This window comes from Phlebotomus papatasi, chromosome 2 (genome assembly GCF_024763615.1).
Source record: "Phlebotomus papatasi isolate M1 chromosome 2, Ppap_2.1, whole genome shotgun sequence".
Taxonomy (NCBI): domain Eukaryota; kingdom Metazoa; phylum Arthropoda; class Insecta; order Diptera; family Psychodidae; genus Phlebotomus; species Phlebotomus papatasi.
The window spans coordinates 55195953-55208306 of NC_077223.1; the positions used below are offsets into that span (position 1 = coordinate 55195953).

Consider the following 12354-nt stretch of genomic DNA (forward strand, 5'->3'; position numbering starts at 1 on the left):
CGCGTGATATGTGTGTGTATTTTTTTTTCTTTTGTGCATAAAACAAGTGATTTGAACTTTGCCAGTCCACACCATTTAGGTTTTAATTGTTAAATAACTCAGTTTAACCGGCAAACCAAACAGCCGCAATGACTAGGTTCTCCTACTCTCTCTCTCTCTCTGTGAGCATACCCATCTTCCCAAATAAGTGGCCTGCGTGCATATGCACGGTCACTAAACATACAACCAATGAAGGGATTTTCCATCGTTTTCATCCCGAAGGTTGGAATCGACGCTAAGACGGCGATGGCCGCATGGGGGTGGGGAATAAACAGAGATGAAAATAAATCAATCAATCAATCAATATATTTTTCGATATACGAATCTCAATTTATTGTAAGTACAATAAATAATCCTGAAACATAAGACCTGTAGGGGAATTCTGTAATTTTCGTGGCATTGTCACGCGTGAGTTCGAAACCTGACAATGCCAATCGAGCTTTTTTTGTCATATTATATGAGTTCGAAAATGCAATTCACTGATTTTTTTAATGAAATGCCTTTACTTAGTGATATTATGCAAATACAGTCTGTCTTGGTTGATTTGTTTAACAACATTCATTGTCATTTTAATTGCCAGAAATCTCAAATATGTGACTTCTGACAATGCCACGTAAGCTGATATGGCAATGCCACGGCTACAGAATCGCAGTTTCGAAAAAGCTCTTCTGAGATTCAAACCCAATTTGTCATATGGCATTGCCAGAGCGTTACAGAATTCCCCTCCTGGAATAGTAACGTTTAGATAACTATAACTTCTGTTTTAGAAACATCATTTTAGTATTTCAGTGAGTGTGAAAGAGATCTAAATATAGTCATCTCGCTCACTTTCACACACAGTTTTGAAAACATATATACAAGATAAAAGATATTGTGTATTGAAGATAATACCCAGCTCACAATAACTTTTATTCTGTAAACATGTTTTTGATACCATTTTTTTTTTTATTTTCCAAAATATTTAAATTCAACAAAATTGATTAAAAAATATTTCCCTCCAAAGTAATTGACATTTGAACTTCTTCTTTCGGTCATAGGTATGTTTGGACGAAATGTTCATCTCGACTACCTCTAAAACGTGCATAGCTTGGGCCAATTTTCAGAAAAACAAAAAAAAACATGGAGGGGTTGCAGGGGAGTAGGGGAAAAAAAGGAAAAAAGCGTCTGGGGATAATGATTTATATTGGGGGTCACTGTAGACCGGAAGTTGATGTACATCTTGCCGTTTAGGCTCTAGGTCAGTAACATGTTGGAAAAAGCGGATTATTTGAGTTCGAGCAGTGAAATAATGAACTAGTTACTACGCTTAATATCTAAAATACGAGGTTTTACAGTAAAATATATACTTAGGGAGATCAACGCATATGCGCTTGACTAAAAAGGATCGAATGCCTGTGCAGTTCAAGGGATAATGATATACTCTCATTAGTAGTCTGGAAAGGATAAAGATGGAATGAAGAACATGTGTGCAATCATAAAATAAGCTATAAGAAACGTCCTAAGACCTCAAGACACAAACAAAATAAGTACAAATTGAGCAGTAGAGAACAAAAATTAGTGGATATATCATAATAAAGGAATTTTATTGTGGCTCTCTTTATAAAACTTTTTCACAAAATGAAAATAACATTAAATTGAACAATAAAGTATTTATAAAATAAATCTAATCTAATGTATTATATAAAAAAATATAGTTAAGAAGAGAGCACTATTTTTATTATTATCAAACAATGAAGAACAAATTACAAAAAAAAATCTGGTGAAGAATCAAACATTTCAGACAATTTTCAATTCTACTTTTCACTTTATCTTGTGTTTTCTCAGATCTTGCTCTTCTCGTATGTCATAATAATATTTCGGAGTCATAGCACAATGCAATATGCATAAGATATCGCTATCGTCTAGCAATTTTTATTTGCCTCTTTTTATCTAATCTTTATTGTGACAAAAAAAAGTCCCAAATGACATGGTAAATATTTTGTGCAATCAAATGGCTGGAGAATATGGACGGAGAACAGAGTCATACAAGAAATTATATGTACATACGAGGAATTGGTTTAAATGGATGTTTTTTAGACTCCTCTCTTCATCATTTCGTTCGTATATATTTTCGATTTCATTGAGAATCTAATTGCAAGTTTCTCACACAAACACAACGAGACAGTCTCGCGAATCGCAAATAATTTTCCATGAGACTTGATATTGAAATCGAAAGCGCACCGTGTTTTGCGCCATAATTCCCATCTCACGTCTGCATTCACGATCTTTCTTATGCTCGATGGATTGTGCAGGAAAGAGCCTCATGATATAGGTGGTATCTTGTGATGAGCCTCACTATTATTTCATCAATTTTACAGATACACAATCCAGTCTAATGGTAGTTATAAGGAAACTGTATGATGATACAGTAATTGAAAATAATTGTCTTTATAATTTCATTCATAACCTGATCGATCATTATTCTTCATTATTACTTGTCTTCCTACAAAACTGCTTAGACATGCTCTTTGATGAAAATTGGGTATTAAAATAACACATACACATTCATATATGAACATATAAAACGCACATTTAGTTACCGAGTTCGAATCTTCTTTAAGTCATTTGAAAATTTTTGGCATTAAAGATATTCAAATCGCATACGAATTCAGTGAGCTTCAATCCACTTAATACTAGAAGAGGGAGAGGGCATACGTTTCACAATTTCTTCTGTGTATAAGAAAAAATTAAGAAGTAACGCTTGCGAAAAGGCCTATAACTTCTGTATTTATATATATCTATAATATAATTATTAATTAAATGTAATTATTTTTATATAATTTATTGAATTCCAAAAACAAAGTTTTTTACAAGAATTTCGAGACAAAATAGAGTCAAAACCCCTTACAGCAATAGAGCTAACACTGGCAATACCGGTAATACTAAAAAATAAAATATAGGAAATGTAATTATAATGTAAAAATTAATTTTTATGTTGAAGAAGAAAAAAGTAAAACATTAAAACTTTTATGGAAAAAAACAGACAGATGTCAGAGAGAAAAAAAGAAAAAATAAAGGAGAAAACTTTGTATTTCTAAACAGAATTCTGGGTCGCTGACGCAAAAGTTAAGTTAATTTATTGACCTATTTAGACAAAGTGAGGACCATAACCAAACAGTACTTCCAACACACAGCCTAATTGGATAAAGATCAAAAATTAGTCGGAGAAATTTATTCTCAATGATTAGCAACTTGTTGACGTTTACATTGGCACAATCACCCCATATAGAATAAGCGTATAGCTCGAAAAATCATTTTAAGCCTCACTAATTTATTTTTAATATTAAGGTGGGATTTTCTATGTATTAGAGCCTCAAGTGGATCAGTGGATATAGTAGTGTCTCTATGACTATTATGAGGTCTCGAGTTCAAAGCTGAGCAGCAACAGAAAAAGGTTTCTCATGCCATATTGGTTTTGAATTCATCCAGTGATGAATGAGTAGAATTACGAATGGGTTCACATAGCAAAAAACTGAACCGCCTAAAAGCAATAGAAGCCTGTACGGGAACGAGTTTCGCCATGAAAGTGGCACTTCAGTCGATACAAATATTCACTGTTACTGATTCAAAATACACACCGAAAAGGGCTGCTGTGATATAGTAGCGGCACTGGGACAGAGCTGTGATATGGAGCGGCTCCCCGAATCCGGGGATAAGATGAAGTAGGCGTGGGGAAGCATAAGGGGCCCGATTGTGGCCTGGATGCATCGGTAATCCGAAATGGAGAACTGACCAAAATATAGAAGAATAAAAAAGAAATAAAGTAAGGAAAGAAGAGAATTCGCTCGTACTGATGTGGCAGAAAGTATAGACCAAAACTTTACTACATTTCCAAAGAAAAGACTAACCAAGAACCACTGAAGTAAACATAATAGGTGTCGAACGCTCCGCAAGCTCTGGGAGGACACAAATAAGGGGAACATCCTTCAATATGAGTAACAACATACAGACGAAGAGGGGATTGGCGAGGTTTAAGTGTCTTACTGCAGACACAGCGAGGAGCAATTTAGCCGTCGCCTCTCGTCTCCTAAATAAGGCGACCGGGTCACAGTCACAGGTAACCGGAAAGTCCGGTCACACTCATTTGGCATATAAATTATAGAGCCCCCTTAAAATAGTGGGTCTTAAAAGACACAAAATCCTTTCATATGCACTTCTTCCGTAAGGCTGAAGCTTGAAACCCGAATGAGCTTCAACACATAAGTAAAAAACCACTCTTTACTAATGAAAAACTTGTGCGAACTAAATGGAATTGGTGACCAATATTGGTTGGAGTATCGTTTCAAGCTCTTTCGACCACGCTTACACTCTGCTACACAAAATTTTACAGTGCAAATCAAAGAAGCTGACTTCCCTAAAGTAGAATCCAATAAGGGAATTCTGTAATTTTCGTGGCATTGTCACGCGTGAGTTCGAAACCTGACAATGCCATTCAAGCTTTTTTTGTCATATAATATAAGTTCGAAATTCATTGAATTGTAATTCATTGTAATTCATTGAATTTTTAATAATCCATTCACTTGATAATTTTATAAAAATACAGTACGTATTGGTTGATTTGTTTAACAAAATTCATTGCCATTTGAATTGCCAGAAATCTCAAATATGTGACTTCTGACAATGTCACGTAAGCTGAAATGGCAATGCCACGGCTACAGAATAGCAGTTTCGAAAAAGCTCTCCTAAGATTCGAACCCAATTTGTCACATGGCATTGCCAGAGCGTTACAGAATTCCCCTCCAGATTGGCTTTAATATTGGGTGTTCCAAGACCTTTGAAAAACAGGTACTGAATCACGTAACGATGGCCCATTTCTTACATGTTCAAAATTTTTTTCTGAGCATCTACTTTCGACCACTGTTAAAAAAACTAAGCAGTGTATTGCCACTGAATTTAAAACTTAATCTTTTTTATGCTTGTACTTTGGAAAAAAGTCACTGGTCCCAACCTACAAGCGCCATTTATACCCGAGGCCAGGGACTTCTGGGACTGCTCTCGTAAGGTAGAATTGAAATTTTTAAATTTCACATAAAATTTTTTATTAAAGGGATAAAATTTAATAACATAGAAGAGAAACTTGAGTTTAACTATTTTAAACGTACCAAACTGAATCGAAGCATTTTTCACCGTCAACTAGGGGAGACTGGGGCACATGTAATCATTTTCGATACATGCGAATTTGAGGTGATTTTCCAAGGACACCGTGATTTTTTGGAAAATATTTCTTAGCTCATGTTTTACCCTTGGGTATAGGCAATTCGTCGAGGGTAATGCGGATGCTGGAAAACAATTGAGTTTTCCATAAAAATAAAATTTGTGTCCCTGTGCATTTTTCTCTTTTCACAAAATACCTGGGGTAGAAGTAACCACTTTCTGGGGAGGAAGTAAACACCTTTTTTCCCACCCTTGAAATTAACTTTGCACCACTTTCGATTATTTTAATTACTTAAGAGATATATAAAGACTGTATATTTTTCAAAAAATCACGACACTTTTTACAAAGAATAATTAAAATAGCAAAAAAAACTAAAAGCATGCATATCAAAGACATTTTTCAATGGATTTTCGCCATATTTTGACATCATGTGACTTTTTATTGAACACAGCGCCACCAATTTTTTTCGTAATCTATGAATTATAGATATTTCGCATGAAGATCAATTTCCCGCTCTTTTACCTACTCATTTTGTGAAATTGAAATTGCCTGATTACATCTACCCCAAATGCTGTTTTCTGACCAATTATTAATTCTTTTGAAATAATGAGAATCTCAATTTCTCTAGTAAATGCATTAATATAATCCTAAAAGATGTAGGAAAGAACTGGTATTGCTACATTTCGATTATTTTACACAATTTTTAATTTCCAGGTGGAAATCCAAATGATCAAAATAATCGAAATATCAACATTTTCAGGAAAATGATTTTTATTTTTAAAGTATATTAGGATTTTATTGACCAATTTATCTGTGGACATACATCCCCATGGTATCTATGAATGCTTATGGGTTTTATCCTCTGGAGTCTTAAAATTAATGAAAAAAATCACAGTGTTTACAACTACTCCAGATTACTACTGCCCCAGTTCCCCCTACACCTGTAGAGTTTTTGTGCGAAAACTTGAGTTTAATGTGGCGAGGTCGGCGAGATAATTTATACACATGATGAAAAGTCAAATACTTAGCTCTAAAGCCAACAAATAAATATGGTTATAATATGCTGAATATATATTCTATAATTATCATATAAGAATCGAGTATATATTTAGAAAACTTTACCCTCTAATATGTATCTAAAATTCCCAATGTTCTAAGTTAGGTTTGGCCCTACAACAAAATTCTACAACTTTGTAGAACATTTGAACCTCCAAGAGCCAACGTTAAAATTTGCGTGCAATCAGATATGCTCACGTTAAGAATCTCAACTATAATAAGCTGATCTAGGCTTATCTGTCTACCTGCAATATAATCTTCGCAAATCAGACGACTACTAAGAAATGTCAATTAACATCCTTTCTGGTTATGAATTGATAAATAAAATTTTATCCGTAATTCAATTAAGTTATTTTGAGAGATGAGTTGTGGACCATGAAATACTTAAAAAAAATAGTACTTTAAGAGAAAAAATACTAAATACTCCATATTACCAACTCTAGGCTTTTCTTAGGAGTTAAATCGTCAAACAACATCATTAATCTAAGCAAATAATGCGAAGCTACTTTTGAGATATATCACTACACAGTCACGCATTCAAACATATCGTATAGTTAAGATACTTTATTATCACTTTTAGTGCTAAATCAAATACGTGTTTAATTTTGGTTTACTTTGATCTTTACTTTATTTACTTCAAAATGATTCCCTTTACGAATCATAAGTGCCGTAAGATGAACTGATCTTATTGGAATATCATCATTAAGACACAAATCCCCAAAGATGGACAAATTGCATTGAGATGATTGAGACAGGAATGTCAATGCAATTCAATTCAAATCAGTATCAAAACAAAAATTTGTTTTGCTCATCAAGTCTGATGGTCAAAGAAAATGAGAAACTATTTCGCAGCATTAATGGGAGTTTTGTGCAAAAATATCGCCCACATTTGGTGATTTAGCCACAGAGTAGAAGGAGTAGAAGATTCGGATGAAGTATAAAATGAGAAATTTCGCCAGAAAAAAAAAGAAATACAAAATGTCATGAATATATTCGGAAAAAGGCATATGGAATCTTTATTCTTGTCCGTTTGTAATGATTTTTTTGCCATCGCTGTTCAAAACTGTCAGTGTTTTCTTTACTTTATTGAGCAAACTAAAATTAGTCTTTAGCTACAGGTTTGTCTTCATAATAGAATCGTGGATAACTAATAATTTTTATTAACCCGTACAAGAACTATATACAATAGTGTGAGTTTAATGTCGAGTCAGAAATAAAAGAAAAACACAGTACAACTCAGCAAAATAGTGTGTAACAATTTACCATTAAAAAAAAGTGTACAAAACACAACTGAAGAACGAAATAAGTAGATTTAGAACTTGAAATCTGAAGCTTTAAAATAATATTACAACAATATTATTCAGCGGTTTTGATTAATGATCTGATTTAAGTGTAAAAATCATCTGTCTATCGGAATTTTTTCTTAAGAATAATTAAGAACTATTAAAAGATGTGAATTTTAACCAGAATTTCACAATATTATGAAAGAGTTTTTAACACCTTTCAGTACTATTCCTCAAAATATGTATTTTGGCTTCCTTGCAACTTTAAAAAATATGTCAAATAAAGAAAAGCTCTAAATTAATTTTCTCGAATTATTTACTATACATTTGCTTTATTAAAATAATCTTGAGTTTGCTTTCACTGTTAATTAATAAATTTGCCTATTTCAATAAGCTCTCTTGTAAAGTTGTTGTAAAAATTAAAGCTTAACTACTCTTTTAAAAAAATTAGAACTACTGTTAATAATCAGAATTGAATAATTTCTAAGTCTACGATTTTCGTTCAGTTATTAAATTTGAACATGGAAAATCCAAGGATTTTTGATTTTGTTTTCATTTTAATTCGTGAAATTATATAGTTTACAAAATAGTATGTGAATCTGAGGCCAACTTTCAGTTTTACCATCTCCTCTGTTCGTCAAGAATTATACAGACATACATACATACATGTGCATTAAACGCAAAAGTGAAGAAATGCTTTTCTTGTAAGTTCACATGTACAACAAAATTAAAAAAAAAACAATAATCTCTTGTTCAGAGCAAAATTGAATATTTTTTTCTGTTTTTAGGCAATTTGATAATATGCATATTCAGTTTTTATGAAACAGTGTTTTTGAAAACGAGAAAAAAATGGAAAATACGTTAAAATTCTAACACATTAAATATTCCAGTTATTAAAATTTACAACTAGAATCATTATATTTCGTTGAGTACATGATGACAAAATGCATTTAAACATGATAATGGATATTTTAAGCAAAAATAAAACATTCAAGAGGTATGATTGGTGGACTAAAAGAAAATGTGTTACTACTTTGTACAAATTACCTAATATATTCAAATGTTTTGTTTGTATTTCTATCTCACGAATATTTCACTTTAGGAAACTATATTTAGAACACGCAACTTGTGTGCTCCACTTTTTTTCTGTAACTGTATGACTCCAATAATTCTGCTGCAAATCTATTTTCAATATGGATGCTCCTGTTTTCAAACCAGAAAATTATTTTAAGACGTAAACTTTCTTCAGAATAATCTCCGTTTTCAGCAACATTCCAAATAATTCACAATTTTAGTTTACAATATTGTGAAATCCTATAGAAGTTTCATGAACCAACATTTAATATATAAATACTTATTACGTACCACAAGGAACTTGTTGATCCTGAAATGTGCTGGAAGTTACCAACTTTAAGTTCAAGCACTTTCGATGTTCTTGTTCAAAAACTAAAAGCAATAGTTGTTTTATTTTCATTAATTGGTCGAGTGCATAACATAATTACACTACTGAATTGGATTGTTTCTCGCTGTTGTGTGAGACCTTTAAAATCACTTTTACTTTAAAATTTTCTTGTTTATAGCCTCCACTTAGCCCTCTGCCTCCCTTACTTATATAGTAGCGTAAAAAAAAATAACTCACACACTCCACTATTTTTTCAACTGTGTCTCATGAAAACAACAATTTCTAATTTTACTGTACGGAGAGAATTGTGTAGATATTTCTTTGATGTTTTGACGGGGTGAGTCTCAGTTGATATAGTATTATAGGAGATGGAGGAAAACGTTTTTTTTTTTTTGCTTCAATATTTTTTCTTCTTGTAGATATTCTTTTCTCTACGAATAAGACACAAAAGCAGACGAAAAGTATCTAACCAACCAATATGAATATGAACACTTTAACACAAATACACGAATTGTGAAGCTGAAATTCTTCAAATGTTTGTAAAATACACTTTTCGTTCTAACTAAGTATTTTTTCTTACTTTACTTTTAACGACACACTGAGGACTTATGTTAAAACCTATGCCAACAGATTCCTAATAGAATGTACATATAGTATATTGTTTTCCTTGACTTCAATCGCTGGAGTTGTTTACGCGATCAGTTTACGTGTATCTTGTGTGACACTCTCTCTATGACTGACAACGATGACATCGAGCAAAACGCACAAGAGCATCGCTCGAATACCGAAAAACGTCTGTGTATGGCAATAAATAGCACAGACACCACAAAAATACATATGTATATATATATATATATATATACATATGTATATATATATAATATATATATATATACACTAAATATGTACGTCCATATGTGAATGTTTTTTTTATTCCTACAAATGGACACACAGATATATATTAATGTCTACATATGAGTGTGGCGAGTTATAAGAAAAAAGGGGGGAAATTCCACCTTATCGCCGCAGAAGTTCAATAGAGACTGGCTGCTGGCTGTTCGGAGTCGTTCGTGGTTTGTACAGTCCACTAAGCTGTTCATGATTTGTTAATATAACGAAAAATGAAAGAAATAGTAAGAATACATAAATGTGTTCTTCAATGTTATATATATATAATATATATTTATATATATCGCTAAATACTTATGAATATAATACACCGCGAGCGAAAAATCCCGCCAAATACAAAATTCATATATTGGATTGTTTCACAGTATGCGCATGTTTTTTTTTTTTGTAATTGTCAAAAAGGAATAAAAAGCGCAGAAAAAGAAGTTTCCATCATGTTTTTAAATTTCCCACACTACATTCGTAAACGAAAAAGCGAAAGAGAGAGACTGTGAAATAAATAGTGAACTTTCATTGAATGGAGTGCACACTATGTTTGTATGTAGGTAAAAGCTCACTCTCGCTTCCAATCGATACACTCCACTTCCGCCGGATAACTATTTCAACGAGAGAGCGAGAGTGGATAACTTTCATTTTCACTCCACTGTCACTTTTCTTCTTAATTTCTACGTGGCTACAAAGCAATATTTGACACTAAAAGCTGTCGCTATGGAACGGAAAAATTATTTACTCAAAATCATCATAATGAAGTTTTTATTAAGTGAGAGTTTTGGACTTTTTACAAATACTTCTATATTCTCTTCTTTTAATACATTTTCTCATCTCATCACACATACATATTTCTTTGATTCGAAGGGGAACCAGTGAGAAATCAGATGGATTTTCTCTCCCTCACGCTCTCTTTCTCTCTCTGTTGTTTTCTTTAGTTCTCATTCTGGCATGAAGCACAAGTATTACTAAACTCTCACTCAGAGAGAAAAAACGACTAAACGCAGAAGGCTTATCAATCGAATTTTTGGATCAAGGCAATATATATATATATATATATATATATTTTAAACAAGCTAATTAACTTCATTACTAAAACTAACTAGTTTGATTACTGCTCGAACTCCACAGAAAGAGCAGTATATAAATCCCTCGATTTTTTCACCCCCCCAAAATTTCTACCTCTTCAACCAAACTGCCATTGAATTGTACTAAGCCCTGATATTTCCGGAAAAAATTGTCCTTCCGATGAGCGTTGGTGAGGTGGCTTAATCCAAAATTAAAACACTCAAGATTCCAGAGCTTTTTGTCCAAAAATAGCAGAATAAATAACCCAACCGTCCGTCGGTCACCTAGCAGAAATCATTAAATGACGGTTTTCATGTTCACAAGTTAAAAGGGATCTAGACAACGAATTTCTCAACATAATGGTATCATATTTGAACTTGTGGGACAGGTCTTAAAATTTCTGTTAAGACTGCACCGGTTCCAATCGGTTAAAAACTAGTAATGGAGAGGTAACGCTTAACGCTAAGGCAGTATATATAAGGTAAACAAGTTGGACAGTGGTACAAGTTGGACAATGGTACAATTTGGACAAGGCTTTTTGTCTTGATAAATTTAGTACTTCATTTTCATTTATATATTTTTAATGCTTTAGTTTTTTTATTTGGTTCCTTGTGCTTAAAAACAGATTTTGTACTGTATTTATCAAGAAAAAAGCCATGTCCAACTTGTACCGGCGTATTGTCCAACTTGTAACACTAATTCCAAATTATATCACTTTACCCTAATACATTTTTTTTCAACATCTCACTATCCTTGTTGCGGAACAATATATATTATTATTATATAATTTTATGTTACTATTTTTATGTTATTGTTCCCGATTCTGTCCCCTTCTGTACAGCGCTATTCTTATTCGGGTAAGCAGAACCCATAAGTAGCCGCGCTATTGACAGAATCGAGAAGTTGGACGGGAATTTTAGACAATAAATGTCTTAATAATGAAACTAGCGTTTTAATGTACGCTTCATCCTGTCTGCCAAACGGTAACATATATATTGACTTCTGGTCTTTGATGAGCCCCCCTCTCCTCCGGCCACAACTGAACACTCGCGACTAAACTAACTACCGCAAACTAATACACCCCATCCTTTTCATCTCCTCCAAAAGACATGATTTTTGACTTATATCAAAATTGGCCTAGGCGATTTCATTCATTTAGGTATGTTTTGCAAGTAGGCCGAGCTAAACATTTCGTCCTTACGCACCCATAACTTTCATTCATTCCCTATATATCGTCGGTTCCGAAGAAGACTATTGTAAGTCTACTTACAATAGTATAAAAAGATGGTATCATTGGATGCAGAAACCTTAGATCTATATCCCCACAAAATTTTATGTTGATTAAGATATTCCTGCAAAAGTTACAAGAGAAAAACTGAAAATCAACGTGCCCAATTATTGAGTTTTTTGCCCAC

General features: G+C 33.0%; 1 protein-coding gene across 3 annotated transcripts in view; it reads right to left on the bottom strand.

The window, feature by feature from the left end:
• The window catches only part of LOC129801740 (solute carrier organic anion transporter family member 74D-like), a 60199-nt gene that overhangs the window by 14628 nt on the left and 33217 nt on the right, over positions 1-12354 (bottom strand). The window contains exons 1-2 of one of the 3 annotated variants that reach the window (XM_055847040.1): positions 9075-9722; positions 8938-9018 (exon numbers count right to left, since the gene is read on the bottom strand). The exons of 1 other annotated variant lie outside the window; for it this stretch is intronic. The gene's annotated coding sequence lies outside the window, so the exon portion shown is untranslated. Of the gene's footprint in view, positions 1-8937; positions 9723-12354 lie in introns of those variants that run through there. One more of the 3 variants, XM_055847039.1, reaches the window with a different exon arrangement.